Source organism: Herpailurus yagouaroundi, unplaced genomic scaffold (genome assembly GCF_014898765.1).
Source record: "Herpailurus yagouaroundi ecotype Mexico unplaced genomic scaffold, PumYag 139, whole genome shotgun sequence".
Taxonomy (NCBI): Eukaryota; Metazoa; Chordata; class Mammalia; order Carnivora; family Felidae; genus Herpailurus; species Herpailurus yagouaroundi.
Genome location: NW_024412394.1, coordinates 83,361,521 through 83,377,299, shown reverse-complemented (window position 1 = coordinate 83,377,299; position 15,779 = coordinate 83,361,521). Strand labels below are relative to the sequence as shown.

At 34.9% G+C, this 15,779-nt stretch overlaps 1 long non-coding RNA gene across 1 annotated transcript; it reads right to left on the bottom strand.

Moving 5' to 3' along the window:
- Positions 1-1,788: 1,788 nt before the first annotated feature.
- LOC121029213 (uncharacterized) lies at positions 1,789-14,236 on the bottom strand. Its single transcript, XR_005789648.1, has 3 exons — positions 14,139-14,236; positions 10,315-10,328; positions 1,789-1,804 (listed from the first exon to the last, which is right to left on the bottom strand). It is a non-coding gene; the product is annotated as an uncharacterized LOC121029213 (long non-coding RNA).
- Between the last annotated feature and the right edge of the window lie 1,543 nt (positions 14,237-15,779).

Here is a 15,779-nt window from a genome sequence, read left to right as displayed (position 1 = left end):
AATTAAGAAGTGAGATAGTTTTTATGTATCAGAGTTTCAGTTTTAAGAAACTATAATTCTCAGAGTCATCAAGGGTAGAATGACAGTGATATATTATACATTCTTAGGAAAATTACAAGTTGGTACAACATTTTTAAAGGGTAATATGACAATGTGTATTGATAGCCTTTAGAATATGAATAAGTTTTAATGCAGTATTTATTTCCATTTTGGAAACTTTATCTCAGCAAAGTAATGAGAAGTATACACAAAGAACATGGAATAGGTTATCTAGTATAGTGTTGTTGAGCAAAAATTTCCAATTTTAACAATGGTTAGATAAAATATGGTACAACTTTATTTCAATACGCTGTAGCTATTAAAAAGTGTTTCAGAAAATATTTAATGATGGAAAATGTTCACTATTATTTGGGAAAGAAAGTTTACAACATGATCCAAATTTCTCTATATATATATATCTATATATAGAAAATAATTACTAAAAAGCAAAATACAAATGTATTAACAATTTTTTAATAGTGGTTGATATATCAATCTAGATAAGTTAGATTATGATTTGGAAACAAACAATACTAAAATCCCAATGGCTTAATACATAACAGTTTATTTATTTGTTCTCTCAAGATTTGCTGAGGGTACAGGCAACTTTCCAGGACAGCTGTCTTCCATGTGGGAGCTCAGAACCTCAGGCTAATTCAATCACGTGGCATGTCCATAACAAGTTCTTCCATGATTGCTGTGGCAGTGAAGAGAGAGTCTGCATAGTCCTACAGGTAGTGTTCTCTGAATTCTTATTTTACGCATAAACAAGTATACCTCATGAACAGCCTAAGTATCTCAACCTAGAATCCATAACTTCACTCACCCCAAAGAGTTCAATATCGCAAATCATTTTAGTGCCACCAAATTAGCTTCCAATTCATTTCATTCCTTGGAAATAATGTGTTGGTAAATATTGAATGTGCCATGTATGCTACCAGAGTCTCAATTGCCCTAGGTAAATTGAGAAAGAAGTATTTATATCAATGCTTTGATAAAAATTCTTGAATATTTCATCAATAGATAACTGTGAACATGTGATACATGGCTTATATTTGTCTCTTAGACTTCTTTGGACACACTTTGCTTTTCCTTTAAATAATAGTCGTAAATGTTAAATACAATGGACTTTGGAGTGATTTTATAGATGGAAATTATGTTGTTTATTTAAAGTGACTTGCCTTTATTTTTCCCACTAGCTGTCATTGTTTTGTATTTGTTGTTCTCATAAGTTTTCCAGGGATTTTATGGGCTCTAAATTTCAAGTAGCTTGTACTGCCCATCATTGATTGAGGGAAAGATAATATTTTAGTCATGCTTCTCATCTTGTGCATAACCTGTGTTAGCTCCTCTGGATTCTGGATCATGGCTTATTCTGGTGTGAAATGAAGTTGACTTTTTTATTTTTATTTTTTATTTTTTTTTAATTTTTTGATGTTTATTTTTGAGAGAGAGAGAGAGAGAGAGCGAGCAGGGGAGGGGCCAAGAGATAGAGAAGGAGACACAGAATCCAAAGCAGGGTCCAGGCTCCAGGCTGTCAGCTCAGAGCCCTGCGCAGGGCTCCAACGCGCGAACTGCAAGATCATGACCTGATCTGGAGTCAGACGCTTAACCCACTGAGCCACCCAGATGCCCCAGAAGTCGACTTTTTTAAAAGTTTATTTATTTATTTTAAAAGAGAGAGGGAGAGAGAGTGCTTACACTCACAGGTGGGCAAGCAGGGGAGAGGCAGAGAGAGAGGGAGAGAGGGAATCCCAAGCAGGCTCTAGTGCTGTTAGCCCTAAGCCCAACGCTTGGTTCTGTCTCTGACAGTGAGATCATGACCTGAGCTGATATCAAGAGTCGGATGCTTAACAAGATGAGCCACCCAGGTGCCCCTGAAGTTGTGTTTCATTTTAAAGGAGAGAACTTACTTCTATAGTGAACTTTAAGGACAGAATCATGCCCTTTTGTTAGAACTGGAGTAAGAGCAATTAGACACCATAGTTAGAAAACCATTGTAGTTGGTATATAAATGTAACAAATAAAAGAATATATATTGACATTAAGCAACATCCCAAATTACTGGATCTGCATTAGGAACTGATCTTAGATCTTTTAATTTTGAGTTATTCCATCTTCCAGGTAAGAATGATGTGGTACAGCAAGGATTTTTAAAATGTGCTATCCTGACTGTTAATTAAGCTACTCATATGCATATGCTACCTACAAGTGACTTATTCAGAACAGGTGAGATGGGATAAATGGTGGAAAAGGAAAAGAAAGACAACAAATTTGAAAAGAAAATTGTATGTAGTATTAGAAATATAAGATATATGTGATTTTTTTTTTATTCCTTCTGCATGTGGTTATAATCAAATCCAACTTTTCCTATTTCACATACAAAATGAAGTTGGGAATTGGGCTGGGAAGGGAATTTCAATTGGCTTTGACAGGTTGGAGTAATTTTCAACATGGCTTTGAGATAGTGGTTTTGCTTGGCTAATACATATTTTTCAATTTTGTCAATTGAGACAGAAACCCCAAACATTATAAAAGTGTTTGAATACTGGTTGTTTTTTGCCAGGAAGACACATTGACTTTGGTGTACAATGTTAAGATCATGAATTTTGCTAAATACAATTGCAAACACATGTTCCATTACAAAGCAGGCAATGAAGAACAAATTAAAAATAAACAACATAAAAATGGGTTTCACTAAGAAACACTGGATAACACCAACAGTGTTTTTAAAAATTAAAATTATATAATTACTACAATAACTTTTTACATTGCTAAAATATTAAAGAACCGTATTGGTTGTGCTGTTTCTTTCTATTTATAAATAATTGAATCAAAGTTACTGAATCATGAAAACTAGTATCTTAAAAATTCAGCCCTCTTTTTATTAGTGAAGACATTTTAAATATGTAAAAAATGAATTTCAGGATTAGTAAAATTTTAATTTAATTATTAATAATAGCTTTTTCTGAAATTTTCTTTTGGTCAGATCAGAATAGTTTGGATTTTGGACAAAGACCATTACAAGACACAAAGAAAAAAATAATCTCTAATATAATGATCTCTAAAATAATGCATAAATAGAATAATTTTGAGTGGGAAAATAGGTGACATTTTAAAATTTTATAAGAGGAATTATATTTTATTCTCTACCCATCATTTCATCACGTTACTTTTTTTTTAATAGTCCAAAGATGTCCCATCATACTAAAATATGGAATCATTATTTATGGAATCCTATTTAAGAATTTGTGGGCAAAACAATGCTTCCTAACTCCTAATTTAGAATCTCAAATGTTCTAGCTTTCTAATCTTTCAATTTGCTCAGATAATTTTCTACCATTACTGCAACAGTACCTTCTGAAAATTATTCCTGTGAGACCAACTGGTGGTTAAACTCCAAACTCAGAACTCCAAGGACTTACCATTCCCCCTTTTCTCAATAAATAATAGAAAGAATTTAGTTTGTTTATTCTTTCATTCACTCAATTTAAGCCTTTTTTGGAGGTGCGTGTACCTGTCTATGCTTCTCTTACATTTGTCTTGGTAATGTAGTCTTCTTAAATCATAAGTTCCTATAGGACAGGGACCATGCCAATTTAATTTGTTTTTAATGCAGCTAACCTAGTGCAATGAAAATATGTGAGCTTAATACATGAATCTTGATGATGATGATGATTATAATAATTTATGTTGTTTCTCTTTTGCTTCTCAGTGGCACTTACTAGTAATTCACTCTTGCTGACAGCTAAGTTTTGTGTATTTTTTGTGTATATTTTCATATTTCTTTCAGCAAAAATATTATATAAAGACATAATACATAAAGTTTAACTGCAGTATTCCTTAACTTTATCCTGCTTCTCTGTCTTTTTTCTATGTATCTGGCAGAATTATATATGAGGCCAATCTTTAAGTTCTTTGCAATTTTCTCTTTGGATTTACAGCACAAGTCTGTTAATTATTTCATATCAGTCACTATTAATATAAGGCAAACATTAAAGAAATGGGAAAGGGGCAGTTAAAAGAAAAATGCCGCTGAACAATGCATGGTATTTCTCTTCCCACATTAATGTAATCCATCACAGCCAAAACTTTACCAATCTGCTGGGTTCTCAGAGAATTGTGAGCAGTTTTTTCTTTTCTGAGATTTTTCTCTTTTCTGCAAGTCAAGAAAGTACATATTGTCCTTTTTTTGTCTCAAAGAGAAGAGCAACTATGCTTGACAAAGTAACTTACAGAGTCACATTTCAATGTAAACAAACAGTTAAACACATTGGTAACATCAAGCCCTCTCATTGGAAAACCATGCCAATATTGTTTATTAGTTGGTGTTTGTAGGCTCTCCTACGTTGTTTCATGTGGCCATCCATGAAATGATTTGAATTCGTAAAAGCAGGTATCATGTTATATACATGTTTCATATACCTAATTCACTACCTTGTATAGCTCTAGAATATAATTGATTCCAATAATAAATATTAACTTTAGTATGGTAACTTTATACAGTAGCTTATGAAGTTAACCTCGGGTCTCAATTATAAATTCCAAGAAAGAAAACCCCTTAGGTCATGGATCCTTACTTGCATATTTCATATATCAATAATAGGTCTCAGGAAATTCACTTTTATCTTTCCCTACCTCAATGCCATTTTCTGTATTCATTCATTATTGCAATGCTGCCATAGCTCACTTTTGGATAGATCTGCTGCATAATATCCTTTCCTATGTAAAACAAAGGAGGCAAGTATGTTAAAGAGCCATTAGCAGGTGAAGTAGGTGTGGCAAAATCCATGCATTTAATTCATAAAAGTATGCTACCAACCTTCAGTCGGATCTTATTTATTCATTGTTTGTACAATATAAAACATTTTATCTGCCATAAATTCAAACTAGGGGAAGTGTACATACTCTGCAAACAGAAGTGAGGCCTATCAGCTTTGTGTCAGAAGAAGATACTAAGGGGCGCCTGGGTGGCGCAGTCGGTTAAGCGTCCGACTTCAGCCAGGTCACGATCTTGCGGTCCGTGAGTTCGAGCCCCGCGTCAGGCTCTGGGCTGATGGCTCAGAGCCTGGAGCCTGTTTCTGATTCTGTGTCTCCCTCTCTCTCTGCCCCTCCCCCGTTCATGCTCTGTCTCTCTCTGTCCCAAAAATAAAAACGTTGAAAAAAAATTAAAAAAAAAAAAAAGAAGAAGATACTAAAATGGATCTATATGAAACAATTATAACTTAAAAGGCAATGTGGCCTTTGTTCATTTTGTATATAGGTGTAAACAGCCTGTACCTTTAATAGATCCCAAGGTAGCACTGTGGTACCTCATAGTTAAATAACTGATATTTGTAATAATGGCTTTGAGTCTTCAAGAATAACTTAAATAATTATAATTTATTTTTCTTTAGTGATGTTTGAGGGGTACAAAGTACTTTTAGAGATAGACATGACTATCTTTGAGGTCAAAGAGTTCATGAAATTTGACTCAAAGTGCTTAAAACAAATACAAGTGATATCAAAACAGCTGAAGAAATCTAAGTGTTCTAACAATGGGGAAAGATTTACTTAAAGATGGTCTGTCAATCCAATAGAATACTATATAGTCATTTAAATGACAATTGTGAGGACTATAAAATACACAATAATTTAACACTGGTAAGTAGAAACACTGATAATAGAATTACATAGACATCTGATTGGTTACCAATATTTTTAAAAGCTTATTTGTCAATAAAGATTAGGATGAAACAACAGAAATGGAAAGTCAATGACACATCATACAGGTCATGTACACAGACTTGGAGCCAGATAGCCTGAGTTTGGTTTTCAGATTTGCCACTTTTTATTTGCCTTGAGAAAATTATGAAACCCATGTGCCTCAGTTTACTCATCTGATATACAAGGATAGATTCTCTTGTCCATATGGTTGCTATAAGAATAAGAATTAAAATGATATAGCATATATGTTAAGTACTAAGAACAGTGCTTGGTACTTAGGATTACTATATGTATTGATAAATTAAAAAAGAAATAGTCACATTAGTGAGATTAAAGGATAATTTTGTGTTTTTTCTAGGTAAAGTGTATTTTAGATTGCATCATGTTAGCTAACTCTATTTAAAAAGTCAAGGGATTGCATAAATAATTTGGAAAGGATAATGAGTAAAATGAAATTCTTTTGGATTCTGAAAGGAATACAATTCAGCTATCTGGAAAATTCAACTAGCAGATGATTGTCTAAAACATCTGGATAGTCAAGACTTCACTATTCTTAATTATTTCACTCTTGTTTACAAATTTCCACCATGTTATTTATTGTTAGTTATGTCATGCGTGTTGGCCTTCACAGCCACATTGTATGTTTTTATTTGTATTCAATAATATTATGTAATATAATTTTCTTTTTGCACAAATACTGTTAAATAGCTAAGTATTACTGTACTTTGATTTTTTTTCCACAAAAAGATATTTTTATGGGTCAAAATTTGACTTCCCTATTGTGTGTCCACATGCTTCTTTGGTGACTATTTTGCTGCATTCCTATGTAATTTCTTCAAGTCCCTGGTCTTCCTTTTGAGGTCTTTCTTTAGAGTCTCTCAAAAGAGAATTTCTAGGGATCCAGAAATTGTTACAGGTCAGGTGCAGGATTCCTTTATGATTAATGTAGTCTGTAGAGGCCAGAGGCTCCCCTGCTGACATTGTATTTGCCAGGAAATTCCAGATTAATGACAGTCTCTACTCTATACCTAAATAAGCCCCCACAACTAGCCATTAACATCACCAATGCACCATAATGTTGGCTTCTACTGAGTACTTTCAATCTACTTAAGGTAAAAAGTGTTGGCAACACAAATGGATAAATCCAGGCTAAGACACTTATTTCATGAGATAGTGACATCCTCTCTTTGGCTGTTTCTATTAGGGTATCTGTCTCCTTCCAATGTGCTGTGGAAAAAAAGTTTTATGATTATTTTGAGGAGGGAATGATTATCCCGAGCAAGCTTGAGGTGGGTAGAGTTAGGACCATCTTTTGTTTGCTTGCCTTTTTTGAGGAACCATCTAGGTAGTGGCAGAAAGGCTCATGGAAAGCTGGAGTGGTGATTTTAGGCCAATGGCTTTACGTTGAGCTCCATTTAGTTCAGCCTAACTCATCAGCTAAATTAGAGTTCCATGTTGATGTTTAGGATCAAAGACAGCAGGTGATAATAAATCATTGTTTAAAACTGATGTTTTTGTATTTATATTTCACTTGGACTTGACTGTTTCAGGAAAATATTAAGGATTTTATGGTCCATTTCTCAACCTTAGAACCTCTTAGCCTAAAGGAAACATTTTACGGGTTCATAGAAGCTAGTATTTTTTTCATTGATGTAGCAGTGAAAACTGATTCCAAGTCAGACTTGACTTTGGATGATAGGAGATGCATTTTAATTATCTGGATCTGAAAATTGACCAACACTTGATATCTATTATTGAGCATAATATTATTTATAATTGCCTAGGAACATCTTCTTCAAAAGACTAATGCAGATTAAGTTCAATAGCAATGTCATTATATCTCAGACAATAAAAGGTGAACATTTAAGCACATTTTCTTTTATCTTTTTTTGTTTGTTTACATATGTAGAGATCTCATTCCACAGTGCATGTGCTCTGTTCAAGCCATCAGGCTTCCACAGGCTTGACTGAGGTGAAGACTTTCACATAAAGTTTCAGTCAGTGTTAAAATCAGAGAAGAGAGCTAAGCTCAATGTTGAGTGAAAAGCCAATATGCCATTGGCCAATAAAGTGATTCTGAATGGGTCACCAAAGCTAAAACACCAATAGATTTGAGGCCAAAATCTACAAGTAAGATTTGTAAGAAGAAGAGCATTAGGTTGAATTCCAGAAGACTAGGGCATTTGTCTGAGACACAAATTGTTAGAAGGTAGGGTTTAATGCTTGCTGAAGCATGGTATGCAGGTTAAGTGAGTCTTCCATGTTTATAGGGCCTTGGGAAGATGGGGCACCATGATTCTTTAATTCTAGACAAGTTCTTCCAGTTTCCTGGGTATTAGTGAGTGTGTGTGTGTGTGTGTGTGTGTGTGTGTGTATGTATGTATGTTAATGGTGTTTTCGTGCACAAAAGTCTAGTTCTTCAGGGCAAACACTATATACTTTTTTTTTTAATTTTTTTTTTCAATGTTTATTTATTTTTGGGACAGAGAGAGACAGAGCATGAACGGGGGAGGGGCAGAGAGAGAGGGAGACACAGAATCGGAAACAGGCTCCAGGCTCTGAGCCATCAGCCCAGAGCCCGACGCGGGGCTCGAACTCACGGACCGCGAGATCGTGACCTGGTTGAAGTCGGACGCTTAACCGACTGCGCCACCCAGGCGCCCCATATATACTTGATATTGTATTAATCTCTTATTAATTGATGTTACTTGAGTCCCATTTAATAAATTCATTTTTCAGTCCCATTGAATAAATTCATTCATTCATTCATTCTGCAGTTTCCAAAAGTACTTAATCCCAAGACATAATTCACTAGAAAACAATCCTGACAAATCAGGAAAAAAATACTTATGATTCTGTTCCAGGTCTATAGATATTCACCTATAGTGAATATTTTATTACATCAAAATTAATCTACCTAAAAATGATTTATTTTTATATAAGCTTATTCACCTTTCTCCTTATAGAAAGAGAATAAACCATAGATTAATATGAGTATTAAAAAATGGCTATTCGAATGTTATGTCTTCTCAACTAAAAAAAACATATACTTTCTTAAAATTTCCCTCTTTGTTGAAGTTCTCATGATGTTCATTCATTCTTCTTTCCAGTTCAGTGAGCATCATTATGACCATTACTTTGAACTCTTTATCAAGTAAATTACTCATCTCCATTTCATTAAGGTTTCTTTCTGAGGTTGTATCTTGTTCTTTCATTTGTAACTTAGTCCTCTGTTTATTTTTCTTGACTTTCTCTGTTGGTTTGTATACAGTAGATAAAACAATGCCTCTCCCAGCCTTGAAGGCATGGCCTCTTGTAGATTATCCTTGTTATTCAACCCTGCCCCAGCCTTTTGTCATCTCTCAAATCTTTATGCTTGTCCAAGCAGCCTCTTATAGTTTTAATAGCTCCCTAGTTGAGGATATGTCAAGACCTATCAGTGTCCCTAAGGGGAAGATCTTTGCATTCAGGCTGTTAGGAAGAACTGATCCTCAGGCAGCAGCTTTTAAAAGTATGCAAATACTTTAAAAGTATGCAAAAGTTCAGGGGGACTACAAGTGTAAGCCCTGCTGGCCAGGCATCTGATCATGTCCCCGCGATGGCAGTCACAAAAATTAGATGCCAGTTGAGTATATAAGCTCTTCTCTGGGAGATATCAGCAAGCTGGAGTAGGGCAGAGGGATAGTTCCAAGATGACATCTACAACCTATGTTCCTTGAGAGAAGTTTTGTAGTCCACTAGATGTATGCCAAGCCTGAAGCCTGTCTCCCAGAGCAAAGCTCCAGAGGCCTCTTTCACAGAAAAATTGGAGGATATGCCTCAGTCAGCTGTCTGCACAGTGTTGTGGGGATTGCAGCCTACCAAGAACCAACTCTCCAATTGCCATAGGCCATGGGAGACAGGAGTGCAAACTTCCTTGGCCACCAGAGACAGATGATCAAGGAACATTTTCTAGGTGGCAGCTACAAAAACTGGGGCACCAGGTATAAAAATCAGGCACCAGCTATGTGTAAAGTTTTCCTGCAAAAGACACTGGTGTCCTGGAATGAGGTAGAGGGAAAGTGTGAGGATGGCACCCACCCTCTGAGGTCTCTGGAAAGGATTACTGTCTACCCCTAGGTGTGTATTTAATTAGGAGCCTCAGGTTTCAGCCATGATGATTAGCTAACAGGCCTGCTTCACAGAAATATCAAGCACCTGGGTCTGTTACCTCTTGTTGTGCCTGAGTGGAGGTGGTCACAGCTGTTTAAGAATTCTTTTCCTATTGATTACAGTCCCATGGGACACAGAAGCATAAGCCTCACTGACCACCAAAGCCAGGCAATGTAGAGGTATCCCCTGGCAGCAGCCATAAAAATCAGGATGCCAGATTAGGGTATGAATTCCTTTCTGGATGACTGTGATTATTATAGACCCATGGGATCAGGAATGCAAAATCTTCTGGCCTCCATATCCAGGCAGTCAAGAGACATTCCTTGGGCAGCAGCTGTAAAGACTGGGCATCAGATGCATATAAAAGCTCTTCTGGGAGCTCTAGAGCATGGCAAAAGGAGAGCAAGAAGATGGCACCTGCCAGTCTCCACCTCCAGAAAGTGTTCCAGAAGACACCTATATGTGTGTGTTAAATTAGATGCCTGCTCCAATGCTTTAATATAAGCAGGCGAGTCTCCTTTACTTTAAGTCTGGGCACAATTGGCTCCTTCTGAGCTACGCTCTCCAGCAGGTAGTCGGAGTGCATGGGCCTCAGTGTTTTGGGGGTTCATCTCTCAGGATCAAGTCCTAAAAGCTGAGGTGCCCAATGTGGGGTTTGATCCCTTTTCTCCTCAGAGAGAAGCTCTGGGTTTTGAGTGTTCTCCTAGTGTGGATCACCACACCACAGGTGGGATTTATAGCAAGATTGTTTCCCATCCTATCCTACCTACTTTGACGTGGTTTTCTTCTCATGTGCCTGTTGTGGGGCTATCACTCAGCAAGTCTCTGGGCTTTCTTCTAAGAGGAAATTGTTCCATATATAGCTCTAAACTCAGTGGGTGCTGTGGGAGGTGAGTTCAGGATTTTCCCTACATCACCAGTTTGAAACAGAAGCAAATAGAAGGCACAGAGCTGAATAATACAAAATTAGAACTGAAAAATACACTAGAGGGTTCAACAGCAGACTAAATTAAACAAAGGAAAATGTTAGTCAATTCAAAGACAGTGGAACTCACCAATCAGAGCAAGAGCAAGCAAAGAATGAAAAAAAAAATGAAGATAGCTTGAGGAGCTTATAGGACATCAAACTAACATTTGCATTATTGGGGTCCCAGGAGAGAGAGAAAGGGGTAGAAATCTTGTTTGAGGAAATAATGGTTGAAAACTTCCCTAACCCGGGGAGGGAAGGAGACATCCAGATCCAGGAAGCCAAGAGAGTTCCAAAAGAAATTAACCCAAAGAGACCCACACCAAGACACAATATAATTGAAATGTCAAAAGTCAAAGATAAAAGAAAGAATCTTAAAAGCAGCAAGAAGAAAAACAAGTTGTCACACACAAGGGAACCCCTTATAAGACTATCAGCACATTTTTCAGCAGAAATTTTGCATGCCAGAAAGGAGTGACATGAAATATTAAAAATGCTGAAAGAAAAAACTTCTGATCAAGAATACTCTACCTGGTAAAGTTATCATTCAGAAGTGAAGGATAGAAAAAAGATTTCCAGGCAAATAAAAGCTAATGGAGTTCATCACCACTAAACTGGCCTGCCAAAAAATATTAAAGGTATTTCTTTAAGCTGAAAATTCAGGGTGCTATTAGTAACAAGAAAACATGTGAAAGAATAAATCTCACTATAAAAATTAATATAGTAAATATAGTGCATTAATCATGTATAAAGCTATATTATAAAGTGATATATATATATATATATATCACTTCTAAAGCTACTATTAAGTTTAAAGGACAAAAACAGTAAAAATAACTAGGATTATAATAATTAGTTAAGGGATACATAAGTCAAAAAGATGTAAAATGTGACATTAGAAACATAAAATGTGGGTTGGGGGACAGTAAAAATGTTGAACTTTAGAATGGGATTAAGCTTAAGTTATAAACTTAAAATAGACTGTTATAGACCTAAGTTGTTTTATATAAGCCTCGTGTTAACTACAAAGCAAAAATCTATAGTACATACATAAAAAAAGACAAGAAAAAAACAATATAAGCATATCACCAAAGAAAGTCATCAAACCACCAAAGAAAAGAGTAGGAGAGGAAGAAAGAAACAGAGGATTTACAAAAATAGCCAGAAAACAATTAACAAAATGTCAGTAAGAACCTAACTATCAATAATTGCTGTAAATGTGAATGAACTAAATTCTCCAGTCAAAAGATAAGAAGTGGTTTAATTAATTAAAATAACACTTATCTTGTAGGTAACATATAGATACTTTTGATGTAAGGACACATAGAGACTGAAAGTGAAAGGATGGAAAGAGATATTCTATACAAATAGAAATGAAAAGAAAGCTACAGTGGCAATACTTATATCAGACAAAATAGACTTTAAAACAAAGACTAAAATAAGAGACAAATAAGGGCATTGCATAATGATAAAGGGGTCAATCCAATAAGAATATATAATATTTGTAAATATTTAGGCACCCAACATAGAACAATCAAAATATGTAAAGCAAATATTAATATACCTAAAGGGAGAAATTGATGGCAATACAATAATAGTAAGGGCGTTTAATACCCCACTCATATCAATGGATAGATCATCCAGACAGAAAACCAAAGAGGGAACATTGACCTAAATAACACATTGGACCAGGTGGATTTAATAGATACATACAAAACATTCCATCCAAAAGCAGCAAAATATACATTCTTCTCAAGTACACATGGAATATTTTCCAAGATAGATTATATGTTAAGCCACAAGCAAGTCTTAATAAACTTAAAATAATTGAAATCACGTCAAGCATCTTTTATGAATGGTATGAAACTAGAATTTAATTACACAAATAAAACTGGAAAATTCACAAATATATGAAGATTAAAAAATGCTATCGAACATTCAGTGGGTCAAAGAAGTCAGAATAGAAATAAAACAAATACCTGGAGACAAGCAAAAATGGCAATGTCGCATGCCAAAATTTGTGTGATGCAGCAAAAGCAGTTTGAAGAGGAAAGCTCATAGTGATAAATGCCTACCTCAAGAAACAAGAAAAGTCTCCAATAAACAACCTAACTTTACACCCCAAGAAGTAGAAAAAGAACAAACAAAGCCCCAAGTTAGTAAAAGTAAAGAAATAACAATGATTAGAGGATAAATAAAGACTTAAAAAAAGAGAGAAATAGAGACTAAAAAGACAATAGAGAAAATCAATTAAACAAAAAACTTGGTCTTTGAAAATAGAAACAAAATTTTCAGGCCTTTAGCTAAACTCACCAGGAAAAAAAAAAAGAGAAAGATCAAATAAATAAAATAAAGAGAATTCACAACTGATATCAAGAAATACAAAGGATCATAAGAAACTAATGATCAATTATATGCTACCAAATTGGACAATCTAGAATAAATGGACATATTTCTGGAAATAACCTATCAAGACTGAATCATAATAAAAAGAAAATATGAACAGACCAATTACTAGCAAAGAGATTGAATCAGTAATCCAAAACTTTCCAATATGAGTCTGGGACCAGACTGCTTTACTGGCAAATTCCACCAAACATTCAAAAGTAAGTTAATACCAAGCCTTATTAAACTCTTCCAAAAAATAGAAGAGGAGGGAACTCTTCCAAAGTCATTTTATGATGCCAGCAATATTCTGATACCAGAACCAGACAAGGACACCACAAGAAAAGAAATTTACAGGCCACTATCCCTAATGAACATAGATATAAAAATCCTGAGCAAAATGGTAGCAAATAAATTCAACCATATATTCAAAGCACCATATACCATGATCAAGTGGGATTTATTCCCAGAATGCAAGGATGGGTCAACATTCACAAATCAATCAATATAATGCACCACGTTAGCAAAATGAAGGATAAATGTCACATGCTTATCTCGTAGATACAGAAAAAAAAACATTTGACAAAATTCAGCATCCATTTATGATAAAAATTCTCAACAAAGTGAGTATAAAGGGAATGTACCTCAAAATAATAAAAGCTGTATGATAAGTCCACAGCTAACATTGTACTCAAAGATGAGAAGCCTTTTCTCTAAGATCAGGAACAAGACAATGATGCCCACTCTTGCCACTTTCATTCAACAGAGTATTTTATTTAAAGTTTATTTATCTATGTTGAGAGAGAGTTTGTATGTCAGCATGAGCAGGGGAAGGGTAGAGGGAGAGAGGGTGAGAGAGAATCCCAAGAAGGCTCCATGTTGACAGTACAGAGGCCTGTGAGGGCTCCATCTCATTAACTGTAAGATCATGACCTGAGCTGAAACCAAGAATTGGATGCTTAACCAACTGAGTCACCCAGGCACCCCTATTCAATATAGTATTGGAATAGCAATTAGGCAAAGTAAATGAATAAGTGAAAATAAAAATAAAGGGCATCCAAATTGTAAAGAAAGAAGTAAAACTGTCACTATTTGTAGATGATATGATATTATACATAGAAAATCCTAGAGACTCCATCAAAAAAACTATTAGAACTTATAAATTCAGTAAAGTTGTAAGGTACAAAATAAATATACAAAAATCTGTTGTGATCCTATACATTAATAACAAACTACCAGAAAGAGAAAATAAAAAAAAACTATCCATTTACACCTGCATCGAAAAGAATAAGATACCCAAGACCGTATTTAACCAAGGAGGTGAAATACCTGCATATCGAAATCTATAAGACATTAACTAAATCAATTCGAGACACAAATAAATGGAAAGATATTCCATGCTCATGGATTGGAAAAATCAGTAAAATGCTGATACTATCCAAAGCAATCTGCAGACTTAATGCAATTCCTATCGAAATTCCAATGACAGTTTTTATAGATTTGGAACGAATAATTCTAAAATTTTCATGGAATCATTAGAACTCCTGAGTAGCCACAGCAACCCTGGGAAAGAATAAAGCTGGAGGCATCATGCTTCCTGATTTCAAACTTTATTACAAAGCTATAGTAATTAAAACAATATTGGCATAAAAATAGACACTTAGATCAATGTAACAGAAATAAATCCATGAATGTATAATAAATTTATATATGGTAAAGGAGCCAATAGTATACAATGAGGAAAGGACAGTCTCTTCAATAAATGGTGCTGGGAAAACTGGACAGTCATATGCAAAATAATGAAATGCAACCACCATCCTAAGCCATGTACGAGAATAAACTCAAAATAGATTACAGACTTGAATGTGAGACCTGAAACCATACAAGACCTAGAAGAAAAAATAGAGAGTAAGCTCTGTGTCATTGGTCTTGGTGATGATTTTTTTTAAATCTGACACTAAAAAAATAAAAGAAACAAAAGCAAAAATAAACAAGTGGGACTGCATCACACTAAAAAACTTCTGCACAGCAAAGGAAACCATCAACAAAGTGAAAAGGTAACTTACTGAAAGGAGTATTTGCAAATACTATATATGATAAGGAGCTAATATCCAAAATACGTAAAGATCTCATGCAACTCAATAGCAGAAAACCAATTTGGTTAAAAATTGGGCAGAGGACCTGAATAGACATTTTTTCCAAAGAAGACATACAGATGACCACAGATACATGAAAAGATGTACAACATCATTAATTATCAGGGAGTTGCATATCAAAACCACAGTGAGACATCACCTCCCATCTGTTAGAATGGCTATTATAAAAAAGACAAGAAATAACAAGTGTTGGCAAGGATGTGGAGAAAAAGGAACCTGTGTGTGCTGTTGGTGGAAATGTAAATTGGTGATGCCACTATGGAAAATAGTATGGAGGATTTTTAAAAAGTTAAAAACAGCACTACCATATGATCCAGGAATTTCACTTCTGGGTACATATGTGAAGAGGATAACACTAACTTGAAAATAAAAAA